This window comes from Phodopus roborovskii, unplaced genomic scaffold, assembly GCF_943737965.1.
Source record: "Phodopus roborovskii unplaced genomic scaffold, PHOROB, whole genome shotgun sequence".
Classification (NCBI taxonomy): Eukaryota; Metazoa; Chordata; class Mammalia; order Rodentia; family Cricetidae; genus Phodopus; species Phodopus roborovskii.
Window position 1 is genome coordinate 84,407 of NW_026126503.1, and position 17,964 is coordinate 102,370.

At 42.9% G+C, this 17,964-nt stretch overlaps 1 pseudogene; it reads left to right on the forward strand.

Annotated features, from left to right (window-relative positions):
- LOC127230043 (E3 ubiquitin-protein ligase MSL2-like) overlaps positions 1-15,534 on the forward strand; it is a 61,434-nt pseudogene extending 45,900 nt beyond the window's left edge.
- Positions 15,535-17,964: the final 2,430 nt, after the last annotated feature.

Here is a 17,964-nt window from a genome sequence, read left to right on the forward strand (position 1 = left end):
CACATTTGGAGTTAACTTTGTGCATGTTCTAAATGGCATTATTTTCTTCATTTCTCTGTGTAGCTTTGCAGCATGATCTAGAATTTTCTATGTGGAGCAAGCTAGACCCAATCTCGGGGAAAACTTCTTGCCTCTGTTTCTGAATTGCTAGGTTAAAGCAAAGGGAAAATACAAATATCTGTATATGGCATTCTTGTGTTGGATTACATTCTACCACTGAGCTGTGACATAGCGGAGGAGAATTGTTTCTATAAAGGATTTACCAATATTTGGGAGATAGGGAGTTGCAAAAAACTTATTTAGCTGAGATATTGCTACCCCCAAATTTAAAAAAAAAAATAGAAAAAAGTTAAGTTGTGTGCTAACCAGGCATGTTACAGAATAGGATGATATAATATACACTTGTTCCCCAGGATACTCCAAATATTTGGATCCAATCCATGTCAATTAGCAAAGCAATGATTTACAAACCCCCAAGGCCCACCTCCATACCATTGATTATGTCTTTTACAAGCTTTACAAGGGTTTATTACATGGTTCCAATGAACATTAGGTGCTGGTGTGCCATAAACATCCAGTTTTCTTCTAGATAAAATCATGGCTCTGTCATATGGGCAAGATGAGCCCAGGTGACAACTGTTTGAAAAGAAAACAGTGATGAGTTGAGGGCTAGACAAAGCAAGCAAGACTTTCTCTTTAGGTCTTCACTCATGGAGAATGAACAGAGTTCCTTCTGAAACCCAGGGCCAATAACACCCAAGGTTTATATAATTATGATGTTTCCATCAGGTCCTGAGCTATCGAGAATAAAGTAGAACTCCACCTTTAACACAAGGAAGATTCTTGGGAGAAAATTCAATTGTCTTGGGCCAGTGTCTTGTTGAGGGGTTGCTTCAGACTCTGAGAAGACAACTATCCCCACCACATGGAGCTGTGTTTATTAGACCCATGGCTACTGTGGACTTAGTTGGTGATGTTTTTGGAGATCCCTGTGTTCCCCTTGTACTGCACTTTTTGAGTATCCTTATCCTGAGTTTGTCCCATTGAATGATAACTCCCACTGACTTCCTAGAGTCTCAAATTTCCTTCCGTTTCCTCATGGAAGTAGTATACAAGAAGCTATTCCTTATAAGAAATGTACCTAGAATATGGCATGGCTTAAGCAATACCTCCCTACCTTACCTTTCATCTTTTCTTTTTCTGCCTTCCGTTCTTTTCTCATCTTCTGACACTTCTCCCTCATGACTTGCCAGTAAAATGTGACCTGCTGTTTCATGTTACTCCTGTACTATGAAATACTTATGGTGTTATCTTTTCTCTTGAATGCTTATATTGCCTTACTGGCATAACTTGCAATATCCTGTCACTAGTCAGACATTGAAAGTACTTAAAGAAGGCAACATATGTTGAATGCAAAATTTGTTTTAGGAGCGAGATTGTGGTGGTTCACGCCTTTAATCCCAGCATTCAGGAGGCACAGGAAAGTTGATCTGTGTGAGATCAAGGCCAGCAACGTCTAGCAAGATATTCCTAAAACAACTAAGGCTTTTTGTTGCAAAGAGAATCTCTGTCTCAAAAAAAAAATCCCAACAATAACAACAAAAGTAACCATCTGTTGTAGGTTCTTTCCTCTTTGCTCATTAGCCAGAAATGAACGCAATTTGTCATTGCACACATATTTCTTTATTTATTTCTTATGTCTGTGGGTAATGTCCTTCTATCCTCTTGATTACTCCTTCTTACACTAAGTGACTGTATGTCCTCAGTCAGTTTTTGGGACCAAGCTTCTTAAAAAATTATTTGTGGATACCAATTATATTTACGGATATATTTAAAAAACAGAACACATTAATTTGTAACACTGTTCATTAAATTAAAATATAATTCTCTGAATCATAGCAGGAGATTACCCCATACGTATAGAAAGCTCTAGACTGTGGGGTGTCTCTATTAGCAACAAGTATCAATAGCTGGAATGTCAGAAACCGAACAGTGTAAATATCCTTTTGAGTTTTGTATGAGTCTATGTATTTAAGTTCTGAACACATAGAATCATGGGTAGCTGAGTAACATTGCTCAAGATCTAAGTTTATCTGGATGAGTTTCCCTTGTATTTTTGAGAGTAAAGTTGGCAGTATTTACCTCTTATTGTTCTTTTCTTTTTCACTTCCTCTCTTTGTTCTTTCCCAAATATTGTACACCTCTCAATCACTGCATGTTTATATTAGGTATAGAAGCCATGCTGTGTCAATATATGTACTATGTTTTTCGTAATCCTCCAGATATTCTAACTGTTTCCCATTTTCCTGAATCTTTCGAATCAGATATACTCTTATAAAGTGTCAGGAATATAATTTGCACTGTATTCAATTTATGTTGCAAATTTATCTCATACAGAATATAAATATTAACTCACCAAGTTCTCATTGATCATTTACTTTTCTATTCATGTACTCTCTTTTATTCTTATTGTTTTCAATCTGGAAATGATATTTACTGTTTTTCCTAAAAAGTTCAATGGGTCTTGGATGGTGGCACAGCACATATTCTACTTGGGGATGACCTGAGTTCATACCCCCAAACCCAAAATTCTAGGCTCAATACAACCTCACCTCCAGATGCAGTGTTTCTGACAACCTCTACTATGGTATGTAATAAGTACACATGGGAAATATCTCTCACACACAATCTGAATATAAAAAAACTAGGAATGAATTTGTTTTCAAAATCTTTGTTACTTAAAAAACAATGAGTGCAAAACCAGTCACATTTAGTACAAGATTCTAATAATATATTGTTTCATTTTTTAAATTTCATTTAAACTTTTATTTTTCATTTTACATACCATACACTCCCTTCTTCCCCATCTTCTTCTCCAATTTCCCTCCCTTCCCTTCCTCCCTTTAGTAGTCAGAGAGGGTAATGCCCTCATTCAGGACTCACCAAAGTCTGGCATACAAAGCAGAGGAAGGACCAAATCACTCTATTTTTTATCAAGACTGAGTAAAGTATCTCACTATAGGGTGCGGATTCCAAAAACACAGTTCAAGCAACTGGGATGGATGATGGTTTCACTTTCAGAGGCCCCCTAACACATCAAGTCACCTAAGTGTTTACTACTTTCAGAGGGTCCAGTTTGTTGACATGAAGGTCCTCCAGCTGTAAGTCAATATTCTATGAGTTCCCACTAGTGAAAGAAGATGTGTTGTGGCTTTGTTGGAGTGGCCTTCTCCCTGTTAGAAGAATCACATCATTGTAGGATCAGACATGAGGTTTCTTATTCGCAGAATACTGCCCAGTGTGTCAGACAACTCCCTGTTGCCTCTGAGTCATGCTGTAAGGACTATAACATCAAGGACTGCAGCAGCATATATGCTGACATGCCTGCTGCCATGATGATTAACTGAAGCTTGGAAATTTTAAGCGTGACACCTCTTTTCTTTGTAAGAGTTGCTCTGGTCCATGGTATCTCTTAACAGCAATGAAAACCTAACAAAGACAGATGTTGTTTCAAGGGCCTTCAGTATTTCTGTGATAGGCTGTTCCTATTGTACAATTTATTTCTGATGTGTTCTCAGTAGTGTTGTTCTTGTAGCTTGACACTTCCTTTATGTCTGTTTATAGGGATTTCTTTCTCAGGGCTATATGCTAATTAAAGGGCCAAGAAATGTTGCATGTGAACCTCCTATTCAGTTTCCTTCTAAATGGTTCATGTGAATGCATTATAATGTCCATGTCATGAAATAAGTGTGCAAGGCTCCAGACTTACATGAGTATGTTGTCAAAGTTGTTTATATTTACATTGTGAGTATCATATTTCTTTGTCAAACATGTTTGCGTTATTGTAGGATGCAGTGACCTATGACGATGTGTACATCCATTTCACTCAGGAAGAGTGGGCTTTGTTAAATCCTTCTCAGAAATGTCTCTACAGAGATGTGATGCTGGACACGTACAGGAACCTCACTGATACAGGTAAGATTGAAATTTCCTTCATGTTTTAAAATAAGGGACCAAATATTTCTTGGTTATTGATACTATTCTGTAATTTTGATTGAGAAAAAGGAAACTTGGTTGAATGAGGCATGGTTCTAAGGTTCATTAAAGTTATTAATTTAAGTTTTGTACAATTTACAATAATACATTGTATATTTTCTGTTATTTCAGGCTACATTTGGGATGACCATACCATGGAAGATCATTGTCCAAATTCTAGAAGACATAGAAGGTAAATTTTCACATGTAAATTTATGCAAATTTGGCTCTGAAGATATTTTAATGTATTCTGGAAATTTTATTGAAGAGACACACAAAAAGAATTACAAAAAATTAAGAAGATCAAAGTTGAAAAAGGTGCAGCTTAAAGTATAGTGATGGTTCTCATTTTCTAACAAAACCATGTACCTCAGTGAACGGTAGCTCTTCTGTGTTTGCAAGGTATTCATGTAAAAAGAGAAGGAAACAATGCCTTCACAGATACCACCATTTGAATTATAGCACCTGGAGATCTATGATATAGATATGCCAGTTTGTTGAGTTTAATAATATTCAGATATTTTAAACAATATATTTCTTGTATAGGTGATAATTATATGTCCAAGACTTTCTAAGAAAAATGTGTATAGTTAATCAGGCATTGCTTATATATTTGTGACTTTGCTATGTATATAGAAAGGGTCAGTTCATGAGTACCAAGAAGGTTTTTGTGGAGAAACATTAATCCCTGACACACATGTCTGTGAGCAAAAGAAAATCAAATTGCATGAGTGCAAAGTGGAAACCTTTTCTTTGTTATTCTTACTTTAATAAGTATATCATATGTTGAGTTAGGTAGTTGTGACCCATGCCCTTAATTCCAGCATTAATGACGAAGAACAAGGTGGATCTCTTAAGTTTCTGATCAGCCTGACCTACAAAGTGAGTTCGAGGCTAGCCGGGTCTACACAGAGATATTCTGTATCAGAAAACCTAGGGAAAAATAAAAACTATATGATACTCTAAATGCAAGCCATGTGAATTTAGAATGTGGACAGAAGCAACATACGTCTCTCTCTTAGGACATTGAGAAGAAAGGAAAGATGATTACTAGCCCCCACTTTGAGGATATTTGTTGAGTGTGAAAGAAGTTTAAAATTTATCAGTATTCCAACATCATCTGAAAGATATGAACAAACTCACACTGAAGTAAATCCCAATGAACATTGGAATGGGTGAATGCTTCCATTTTTACTGGTATATTTGGCCAATGAAGTATAATTTATACTGTGGAAAAACTGATAAATGCAATAAGTATGGAAAAGCTCTGAGTTGTTTTCAGTCTTTTTCAATTATGTGAGAATTCTCATGTAAATAAATGCCATAAATGAGGCCCGTGAAATAAAACCTCTTACTCTGAATCACAAGTATCTTCAAAGAAAACAAAACAACACCTCATGAGGGAAGCATTATAAATGTAAAACTTAAGATCGGATTCTTGTTCACAATTGGCCAAGTTATAAATTTATTTTATAAATATACTGTTTCTTTAGTATCATGCATGTGGTAAAGTTTTACATGTGCTAATTATCTTTGCTGGAATGCAAGAAGCCATAAGGTTTTGAATCCTGTGAATATACGCAATGAATGTGTAAAAAACTTTTTATGTTACAGGCATCTTCAAAGGCTTGAAAAATTTCATACTGGAGAGATACCATATAGATGTCTTCAATATGGTGAAGTCTCTGAATGCCACAGTTTCCTCCAACTCTGTGAAAGAACTCAAATGGTAGAGAAAACCTATGAATGTAGTCAATGTGGTAAATTATTTGCAAGACATACTATGCTTAAAAGACATATTAGAACACATACTGGACAGAAAACACAAGACTGTAATCAATGTGGTAAAGTCTTTTCCCTATGCAATAATCTCAGAAAACATAAAAGAACACATACTGGAGAGAAGCTGTATGAATGTAATCAATGTGGTAAAGCATTTGCAAGTAATGGTCAGCTTAAAATACATATAAGAACACATACTGGAGAGAAACCCTATGCATGCAATCAATGTGGTAAAGCTTTTTCACAAAACAGCAATCTGGTGTGTCATAAAAGAACCCATACTGGAGAGAAACCCTATGAATGTAATCAATGTAGTAAAGCTTTCACAACACATGGGTGGCTTAAAAGTCATATATTAACACATACTGGAGAGAAACCCTATGAATGTAATCAATGTGGTAAAGCATTTGCAAGTAATGGTCAGCTTAAAAGACATATAAGAACACATACTGGAGAGAAACCCTATGCATGTAATCAATGTGGTAAAGCTTTTTCACAAAACAGCACTCTGGTGTGTCATAAAAGAACCCATACTGGAGAGAAACCCTATGAATGTAATCAATGTAGTAAAGCTTTCACAACACATGGGTGGCTTAAAAGTCATATATTAACACATACTGGACAGAAACCCTATGAGTGTAATCAATGTGGTAAAGCATTTACAAGTAATGGTCAGCTTAAAATACATATAAGAGCACATACTGGAGAGAAACCCTATGCATGTAATCAATGTGGTAAAGCTTTTTCACAAAACAGCACTCTGGTGTGTCATAAAAGAACCCATACTGGAGAGAAACCCTATGAATGTAATCTATGTAGTAAAGCTTTCACAACACATGGGTGCCTTAAAAGTCATATATTAACACATACTGGAGAGAAACCCTATGAGTGTAATCAATGTGGTAAAGCATTTGCAAGTAATTGTCAGCTTAAAAGACATATAAGAACACATACTGGACAGAAACCCTATGAAAGTAATGAATGTGGTAAAGCATTTGGAAGAAATAGTCAGCTTAAAACACATATAAGAACACATACTGGAGAGAAACCCTATGTATGTAATCAATGATGTAAAGCATTTGGAAGGAATGCTCAGCTTAAAATACATATAAGAACACATACTGGAGAAAAACACTATGTATGTAATCGATGTGGTAAAGCTTTTTCACATCACAGCACTCTAGTATGTCATAAATGAACACATACTGGAGAGAAACCCTATTATGTAATCAATGTGGTAGATCATATTCCCGTGTCAGTACTCTCTAGTTTCATCATAGAACACATCGTGGGCAGAAACCCTATGGATGTAAGCAATGTGGTAAATCTTTTACATGACACAGCCATCTGGTACATCATAAAAGAACACATACTGTAGAGAGACCCTATGATTATAATCAAAGTAGTAAAATTTTTGCAACACATGTGCTTAAAAGTCCTACAAGAACACATACTGGAGAGAAGCCTTATGAATGCCATCAGTATGGTAAAGCATTTGCACATCCCAGCCATCTCTTAAGTCATAAGAAATGCATACTTGAAAGACACTGAATGTATCCCATGTGGTGAATCCTTTCTATGTATCATTAGTCTTTATAATCACACACAAAAAAAATCATAGTGTATGGAAACCCTGTACATGTAATCATTGTGGTAAAGTTGTGCACTTTACTTATTGCAATAATCTTTGTGGTCCAAAGAAAACTCTTATAGAAAGGAATCTTACTAGAAAGGATGTTGTATGATCATCAGCCAACACACATTGAGTTACATAGGATTCTGGAAAGAACAATATTGGAAAAGTTTGAACAGTCAGTTCAAACATTGCAATATCTCTGTTTTGCTCTTAAAAGCAAAGTCACGTGGACAAAAGCCCTAGGAATTCACTGATAAGGGAACCCTGTTTCATTGTAATACTTGTCTTTATTTAAACAAAAACCTCATTCAGATTGATTGACTTCCATAAGCCCAATCCTTCATGCTTGCTTTCTTTTACATGAAGCAAATCATGTTGTAGGAAACCTTTGAAGACTTTAAGACCATAAACATGTGGGTTACACAAATGAGTCCTCTTAAGAGAAAATATTCGCACTTTGAAATCTGTTCAGAGATTCCATTTAATTTTAATCATGTGATGTCAGTGTGTGAGTTTCTGTCTGTTCATGGTTTTTTAAAAGCAGGTTATACCCTTGAGTATTCCTGTAGGAGGAACTACAGTATGTTCTCAGAAAACTGATATAGGTCAAGCAATGAACTTTTCATAATTTTGTTCATCTGTATTTCTTACCCTGTATATATTTAAATCCTTTTTTATCATCTTGATATAAGGTAATAGGGAAGCAATCTTGGAAGAGAAAACCCACATCATGCGTATAATTTTGTGAACATGTGAGACGTCACACTTGACTTTATTCTTAATAAATAAAATTGATTCATGTAGAGATGGTGTGTTACTGAGTTCAATAGAATGAAGACAAATGATAAATGAGTTTATTATTTGGGAACAACATAAACAGATGATAATAAAGAACTGTGGAGTTGATCCTGCTCAGGAGGATGCAGTCCCTGCCTTTCTGATTTGATCTGCAACATGGGAGAGAGAAGTGAGAGACAGAGAGATGGAAAGGAAGTGAAAATTGAGGGAGGGGGATTAAGAGTTACAGACAGATTGGGAATGACTGAGGGTCCACCCCAGTGTTCTCCATCTTCTCTTCATGTACACACAACCAAAGGCACTGCATAAGAAATAACTTTTAACTGTATGAGATGATCTTGAAAGACAAAAAAAATGTAATGTTAAACCTGGAAACCAATATCTGTTCCTTGGAATTTGCTAACTTCCTCTCACAAGGCCCTGAGATAACATGAATTCACACTGCTCCTGCTTTCCTGTGAGTCAGAAGGTGGTGAATAGTGTCCTTAGGAAACAAAGAGATAGCTTTAACTCTGGTTTGCCCAGACAAAATTAATTAGCACACCCTGAGGCCCTAAGGTCTGTTGACCCTAATAGCAGACCGTCCGGCCTCCAAGGGTTGCATACTCAATGGACAAAGGGTCTCACCCCCTCCCTAAGATTGTGAGTTTGCCTTTAAAAAACACCTGGGCCCAGGGGAGGGGGCTTCTCTCTAGCCTGCATGTCAGAGGAGCCAAGTTGCACAAATGTTTCCTGTAAATTAAAGCCTCTTGTGTGTTGCAGTAACTGGACTGGACATTGAGTTCTTGGGGTACCGACCCGAAACTGGAAGACTCCTTATTCCGAGGGTCTTACATTTTGGAAGTTCCACCAAGATCTGGTCAACCCCCAGACTCAATTCCATTGCCAGTTGGAGGTAAGAAAGAGCTCGCAACCTATATGTTTGATGTATGCCTGATGCATCTGATGTTACATGTTTTTGACTCGAGTACTTGACTCTGTGCCTAGCCTTCACAAGACTTGTATGTTATGTGTTTTTGACTCGAGTATTTGAATCTTTCCCTGGCCTGCACAGGACTTGTATAGGACTACAGGGGGAAGCAGTCGTATCCTGAGACCCTTGGTCCCGCCCTGAACGAAGTCCCGGGTTGTTTGGAGGAGGGAAAGAGACGAAGTTTCTTTTCTCCAGGGGACAGCAGGCCTCTGGACTTTCTTCCCTCCTGCTTTGTAACTTTGGTTTGGGCGCCATTTGTCTGCCGTGTGGATTTGTCCTCTTTGTTGGATTGTTCTGGTTTTTTTTTTTTTTTTTTTTTTTTTTTTTTTTGTGTGTGTGTGTCCTTCTGTTCATAGTGTTTGTGTCCATTTCTATTCTCCCCATGGGTCAAAAACTAACTAACCTACTTAAGTTTGACTTTAGATCCACAGGAGAGCTGGAGACCCAGCTAGACAATGAGCATGCTCATCCCCTGCCCTCAGGAATGTGGCAGGGCAGCCAGAGCCACTGGGGCTGAGCTTCAGCAGAATGGCTAAACAGCCATGGGCCGCACATGGCCTGGGCAGATCCATGCTGGAATGGAGGGACAGGGATATGACTTATGACCCTGCCACCACACATGTTTCATTCCCAACATCAGCCTCCAGGGCTGACCCTTCTCCCCAGATCTTTGTAATTGGAAAAACTAATCACCCCCTTTTTTGAGTTCCTTATGTTCTATCTCTAGGCTATTTGAGATGATTATCAACAGTTTTTGCTTGAGGCTAGAAAAATATCCCTGGGGCCGATGGGCGGCCAGCACAGCTGAAAAAAAAAAAAAAAAAAAAAACAAGATTGACTTGGGATTCCTTTTGATGCGCCCCAGTTGGGACTTCAACACTGCTGAAGGTAGGGAGACCTTAAAAATCTATCGCCAGGCTCTGGTGGCAGGTCTCTGAGTTGCCGTGACATGGCCCACCAATTTGGCTAAGTTAAAGAAAACACTTTTTGACCCTAGTTCAGAAGCCCAGAGAGCTTCGGTGGCTCTGGTCTTCATGGGGAAATTGGGCCCCAGATATTAGGAAGGAACTCCATAGACTGGAAGAGTTAAGAGACAGAGAAAGTGTATTGAAGGGACAGAGAAGGGAAGGAGAGAAACAAAAGACAGTAGAGAGACAGAGAGCAGAGAAAAAGCATGACAGAAGACAGGAAAAGAATTTCACTAAAATACCTTGGCTGCAGTGGTTAAAGGAAAGTTAGGAAATTTAAAACAGGCTAGGAAACCTGGGCAACAGGACCCCACTTGACAAGGAGGAACAGTGTGCATATTATAAAGAAAAAGGACACTTGGCAAATGACTGTCCCAAGAAGACAAGGTATCGAAGGTCCTAGCCCTAAGAACGGATAAAATTAAAGGGAAACGGGGTTTGGCACCCCCTCCCAAAGCCCAAGGTAATTCATGGACTACCCGAAGAACAGTGGACCTCGGCGTGGGCCGGGTAACCCACTCGTTCGAGGTTACATCCCACCAGCCAACTGCTTTTTGCCTTTGAATGGAAGGACCCTGACACGTGTAGAACTAGGCAGCTCATCTGGAGCTGACTGTCCCAAGGGTTTAAAATTCCCCAACGATGGCCAGACAAGTAGGAGAATTTCTGGGGACATCTGGGTTTTGCAGGCTGACTAAGGAAAAAATTCTCCTGGACCCCAGAGCACCAGGAGGCATTTGATGCCAATAAAAAGGCCCAGCTGAAAGCATTGGCTCTAAGCCTTTTGATATAACTAACCTTTTACCCTTTATGTGGATGAGCATAAGGGGGTCGCCTGGGGAGTTTTAACCAAATCCCTAGGGCCGTGGGACAGAACAGTTGCTTATCTGTCAAAGAAGCTTGATCCTGTAGCAAGGGGAGGGCCTGTCTATCAAAAAGATATCACTGCTGACAAGTTGACTTTGGGGCATAAAGCAACAATAATAGCCCCCATGCATTGGAGAGCATTGTCTGGCAGCCACCAACTGATGATGACCAACGCCCGTGGGACCCACCACCAAAGCCTGCTTCTCACTGAGAGACTGAGCTGATTGTCTTCGCTCCACCAGCCAGCCTCATCCCACCACTCTTCTGCCTGTGGAGACTGGTGAACCAGGGACTCATGACTGCCATCAACTGTTGGTTAAAGAGACTGGAGTTTGCAAAGATCTTAACGACATCCTGCTGGCTGGGGAGATGATGACCAGTTCACTGCCAGGATCAGTTACATTATAAAAAGTAAAGAAAGGACTGGGGCAGTGGTACTGCTCGACGAAGAGAAGTCCATAAACATTAACAGGCAACAGGTATGCTTTTTCAACTGTTCATGTGCATGGGACTGTCTCAACCATGTGGTTAAAAAAAATTACTGAAGAAAATTTTCTGAAGATTCAAAATACCTAAGGTAGTAAAATCAGACAATGGTCCAGGTTTTGTGACCCAGGTAAGTAAATCACTGGCCAAGATACTGGGGATTGATTAAAATTACATTGTGCATACAAAACCAACAATTCATGTAGAAAGTATAAATAAAACCATTGAGGAGACCTTCACTAAATTGACTGTGGAGACTGGCGTTAATGATCAGATAGCTCTCCTACCCTTTGTGCTTTTCAGGTTTAAAAACACCCCTGGACCGTTTGGGCTGAGCCCCTGTAAATGGCTCTTTGGTGGGCTCCCTCCACTGGTGGAAATTACCTCTGTACATAGTGCTGATGTGCTGTTTTCTTAAGCCTCTGTTTGCTAGGCTTAAGGTGCTCCAGTGGGTGAGACAGTGAGCAAGAAAGCAGCCCTGAGAGACCTACGTGGTGGGAGTCGTGGAAGTTTCACATTACTTCCAAGTTGGAGATCGAGATTTCATTAGATGTCACTGCACAGAAACCTTAAGATTCGGAGGGAGGGAGGGAAGGAGGAAGGAAGGGAGAGGGAACTGGGATCGACATGTATAATAATAAATTACAAAAAAAAAAAATATGCTTTGACTCAAAACATTAAGTTCAAGGACAATTTACTGGGGAAAAGGATATCTATTCTATTTTTTTTCCACAGAAAACGAAAAGCTGTGGATTTCTTCCATACTAATGTGGTTTGATCAAGCCAGACCACCTGAAACAGAGTACCAAGTGAGCCTACATTCAAAACAGCTGGAAAAAGCAGCCTTGCAGAATACAGCCAGGATTTCAGCATCTTCTTAGAATCCCCCATGAGAGCGCCCCTTACCAGCAGGAAGTGGTTTGGAAAGAACGACGCCCAAATTCCCAAATATTGTCTATAGATGTTTGTTTTCATTTAAATGGACTTGGTTATAAAAAATAAATAATAAAAAAGACAGAAAAATACTGTTAAAAGTTTATGACTATCCTCTAAACTTAGTAAAGCAATGCAAGAGTTCTTATCAATGCTTTTAACAGTTTACTGCTAAGAGACAATGACTTTTCTCTAACTCAGTAAACCAAATCTCTGGTACACTGACCACAGGCAGGTGAAAATAAGTGTTTTTTTTTTTTTTTTTTTTTTTTTTTTTATCTCATGCTTCAAAGGAATTACTGGCATTTTATAATATGTCTGTAAATTGTGACCAAAGATATGTTCCTTGTAATTTCTGTATAAAAACCCAATACTCTAAAGTAAAAATGGCAGCAGTTGCAAAACACCTCCAGTGTGTTTGTTTCTGTCAAGACGGAGCCACTCCTGACATGGTCATCGAGTTTTGGTACCCATGGGGGCACATCACCCACTCTGTAGCATGAGGTGTTATTGGCCTGGTTGTACAGGAACTTCCAACTGTAAGGAAATAAAAGCAGGAAGCAGATCAAAATGTTGATAATTTGTCTTTCTCTCATCAGAAGCTTGATCATTGCTCTATAACTGTAGGAGTTTTATTCCTGAACCTCAGAAAAACCACTTAACAAACACAAAATTATAAAAAGAGTATTCTTCATGGAAAGTTGAAAATTTAGAGAGGAATGGAGCTAGGAAGATTTTTGTGTATGACCACTACTGTTAGCCAGCACATCTTACTCAGTGAGCAGTTTTAAACAATCTGCATTATTCAAGAATTCAAGCTTTGTAAGACCCTCAGAATGAGGAGTCTCCCAGTTTCCATCGGTATCCCCAAGAACTCAATGTCCAGTCCAGTTGCTGCAACATGCAAGAGGCTTTAATGAACAGGAAACATTTGTGCAAAGGGGCCCCTCCAGCATGCAGACTAGTGAGAAGAAGCCATCTCCTCCCTCCACCCCCTCCCCCCGGCACAGGTGTTTTTAAAGGCAAATACCCCATGCTTAGGGAGGGGGGTGGGACCCTCTGTCCATTGAGTACATGACCCTTTTAGCTGGTCTCCCTATTAGGGTCAACAGACCTTAGGGCCTCAGGGTGTGCTAATTAATCTTGTCTGGGCAAACCGGAGGTGCAGTTATCTATTTGTTTCTTAAAGACCCTATTCAACACCTGCTGACTCACAAGAAAGGACGGACAGTCTGAATTCTGGGTATCTTGTTTTCTCAGGGCCTTGTGAGGGTAAGTTAGCAGATTCCAAGGAACAGATATTGCTAGGGGTTAACTTTCCAGTTTAGTCTGTCCTTCATTTAAAATGGGGCATTTCTCTAACTTTACTTTTTTGTCTTTCACGCCCTATATCTTATCTCTAGAGAGTAAAGTTCTAGTACTCTGATCTACAAAGCACCCCACCCAGAACCCGCACTTTCCCCACCCTGTGTCCTACTGCACCCACTGTTCCACTGGTCTGGTTGAGCACTGGGACAGAGAGCGGGTCAAAAAAACACCTCCACCTCCGGAAAATTTCTTGGACCTGCTTTGAAAATACTGGACCCATCTATCCCGCTGGAGCAACCAGAGTGCCCGCCTGCCTGATGTTTATCCGTCATTACTGAGGCTCTGCCGGGGGGAGAGACCTCCTAGAGTGACTGGAACAGAGTTACAGACATTGAGCACCTCTCACAACTCTGTCCCCAGGAACTCCTTCTCAAACACACGGTTCCGGGACTGTCCCCTGCACCGCTCACAAGCGGCTGCGATCTCAGGACTTCCGCCTTCCGGTCACGAACTAAAGCTTCTGGTTCGTGGCTGTCAGTGTCCCCGGAAGACACAAAAGGAAAACAAGCTTCTAGTTCCACCCGGCCAAACTGACACACGATTTCCGCTTGTGAACCAAGGACGTCAGGCTTCCAGTCACTGACTTGAGCTTCCGGCCTGTCACACAAAATGGTCCCCAGGAAAGGTTGCAACGAAGAGATGCACAACTTGAGTTCCACCCATGAAGTAAACACGACGGAGTGCGCTGCAGCCTGAGTTCCGCTTCCGGCACATTACTTCCGCTTACGGATGGTGCAGCGTGCGATTCCCTGCCCACCGGGCGACGATTAAATTGGATCCGCTTTAAGCCCAGGATGGAAATTGATCGCATCGGACATTGCGGGCCCGATAGGAAACGCCTTAAGGGACTGGACTTCCAGGTCCAAGTGAACAGGTCAGAAACGGCACAAGAGGCAGCAGAGAGCATATTCCCTGTCACTCATCGAGGCGGTAGGTGGGACTTCCAGGTGCGGCGAACAGGGCAGAAACAGAGATCACAACCCTAGGTCCGTGCACCCCTCTGGTTTTCGCTGTTTCCCTGTTTATGCCACGGTTGGCAGCAGGGTTCCTGTTGCCGGGGAAACCGGGGTGGGACTTCCGGCAACATGGTAAAGCGGGGCGGGACTTCTGCGTGGGAGCATTGACCAGGAATTAATCACTTAGAGAGGTTCCCAGGGGATGGGCGGGGTCACGGGAGCGGTGATGTCAGAGGAGTTACAGGCGTGAAGTATAGGGGACACAGCTGTCAATCAAATACCCGTCATTCATTCATTCAGTCATTCATTCACTCATTCATTCAGTCATTCATTCACTCATTCAGTCATTCACTCAACCACTCAGTTCGAGGTCCTACCCTCCCACTTCCAGGAGTCCCTGGAGAAGGCGGGGTTTCCGGCTCCGCCCGAATATGCCCAGGAGACAGCGAAGCTAAAGGTGCTGGAGGTGGCATCGTGGCTGCACAGGGTGAGGACGCTGCACAGGGTGAGGACGACTCCATCCCTTCTGGTCAGGTGGTAGGCCACACGCCTTCCTTTCGAGGCCCCGCCCATAAGCCTGCCCCGCCCTCTGCCCTTTAGGATCTGCACCCGCCTGATGTCATTATTGGAGCCTATACCGTCCTGGTGAGTGAGGCCCTGCCCCTCACTGACCCGGCCCCTTGGCGTCTGGCCCCGCCCACTGTAGGCCATGGATGGCTTCATCCTGGATAAGCCAAAGGACAAGGACGATGCCTACAGGATGCTGCGCAGGTGGGCGGGGCCTTAAGGGGCGGGGTAGACCCCCCAAGGCATAGTGGGCGGGGCCTCTTCATGGAGCTCCAGCCTCTGCCCACCCCAGCCCTGCCCCTTGCCAACCACGCCCTGTCCCGCCTTCCCTGGCCCCGCCCAGGCTGAGTGGCCAGCAGCACAGTGTCATCACCGGTGTGGCCATCTTGAGGCCACTGTGGCAGAGGCAGCTTCAGGAGCCGAATTCCACATGCCCAGAGGCCCCAGAGGCGGAAGGGGACCCAGAAGCAGAAGTGGAATTGTCACTGTTCCACGAAGAGACCCGTGTGACATTCTCGCGGCTATCGGAGCCACTGCTCTGCCAATACGTGGAGAGCAGGGAGCCTCTGTGAGTGGGTGCGGGGTGGGGTGGGTGGGGCCAGGAAACCTGGAAGTGAGGCCTGAAAAGGAAGAGTTGTCCCCGGCGGGCGTGGGTGTGGCTGAGCATGGCACCTGGTGTGACTTCGTCCCTGCCTTGCACCCAGGGACAAGGCTGGCGCCTATGGGCTTCAGGCGCGAGGCGGTGCCCTAGCAGAGCGCGTGGAAGGGGATTTCTTCAATACCGTGGGGTTTCCACTCAACCGCTGCATGCGTGAGCTGGCTGCCATCTTCCCGGATGTGGGACCACATGTCCCTGTCAGCCAGCATCCGGCCACACCCCAATAATGAGGATTGTAGATGGAGAATGAGTATGTGAGTGACTGTCCGGGCGGGTATTCTGGTGAGAGAGTTACTGAAGGGGCGGGACTTCTGGTGAGTTTGTGAAGCAGTGACCCATTTCCCATGATGCCCTTGGTGCATTGTGTTTGATTGACAGAGCAAGCTTCCCTCAAGTGCATCACTTCCCAGTGCTAGGACACAGGACATGGGGTGAGGTGTGTGGAGGCAGGGTTAGGGGACAGGCCCACCGAGGGAGTACACCTAAACCCGCCCCTGTGGCCCCGCCCCCTCCTGATGTCCCGCCCTCACCATCTCCATGGGCCCTGCCCTTGCCCTCACTGGGTCCTGCATGAGCAGCTTCACCATCAGATGCCTGTGATGGACATTTGACATCAGGAGCAGGGTCAGAGGAGGCCCCACCCCCTGCCTGCACTCTGATTTGCATATTTAAGAGCTGCCTGGAGACTCAGAAGACATCAAGTACAGAAACTGCTGGGGTTAATTTGCATGGCCACACCTCCAAATGACCTAACCTGCATGTATTTGCAGGTCAAAGTCCCAAACAGATGGGAATACTTGCATTCATTTGCATAGCAAAAGCATGCAAAGCAGCACAAATTTGCATATTAAAGTGTATTCCCGAAACTGGGGTTTGCTCATTTACATACTCAAATGTGAAGCCCCAATCAGACTTCCAGATTTCCAGGCACTGTGCTTATTTGCATAATCAAAATTACTAGTGCATCCTTTACATAACAGTTTAGTATCCTCATTTGCATATTTAAATGGTGGCAGGTTTTTACTGCTCAGCATCAGGCCCCACCCCTTCAGCACTACCCTAGCTCACCTGTCCCCTACCCCGAGGTCACAGTGTCCAAGGTCACAATCAGTGACCCTCTCCAGGCCCTGCCCTCAACCACACCAGGCCCTTCCCCACTTTCTCTCCTAGGGTCCCCGAGGGCAGGGCCGGGGTCTGGGTATTACCTATGGTGCAGACAGGACTTGGTCCTGGCAGTGACATCACAGGAAATTGTGACTGTGAGCAGGAATTGCCCTCCTTCCCTACCCTCACCATCTCCACCCCCAGCTGGGCATGGCAGGAGTCTCCTACCAAACTCTTAGGTTACCAAACAGCAATGCTAGGACCCAGAGGGCAGTGGCCATGGTGAGCTGGTTATGAGAGTAAAAACCCTGAGGATGATGAGTGTGGCTCCTGTGACATCACAGAGCTCACCCCCTCCAGGCCCTTGTAATGTCAGTCACCGCATACCCTGCCCCTCCAGCTGTCAATCACTACAGACCCCACTTCCTGCCTCTGGGCCATGAGGTCTGCTGAGGGTGTGATCTACAGGCTGACTGGGCAGGGACATGTCAGCTATCTTTATAAAGGTAGAGGGGCAGGCTGCATGCCGAGGGCTGGATTTCCTGGCAAGGGAAACCTGGCAGTAGAGACTCAGGTCAATCATCAAGGGTGGGGCATGACTTCTGCTCGCAGATCGCAGCCAAGGCTGACTTGAGCCAAGGCCATCAGGAACTTTTGTAACTGCTGTGGATGGGACTGCATTTCCCAGCATCCTATGCGGCCGCTTACTGCTTCGCTGCCCAGAGACTTCTGGGTTTGGATGTTCATGTCCAGGACTGCATTTCCTAGCATCCTGTGCAGTCGATTCCTGCCTTTATGCCCAGGGATTTCCGGTTTTTATCTGTACTGGCCAG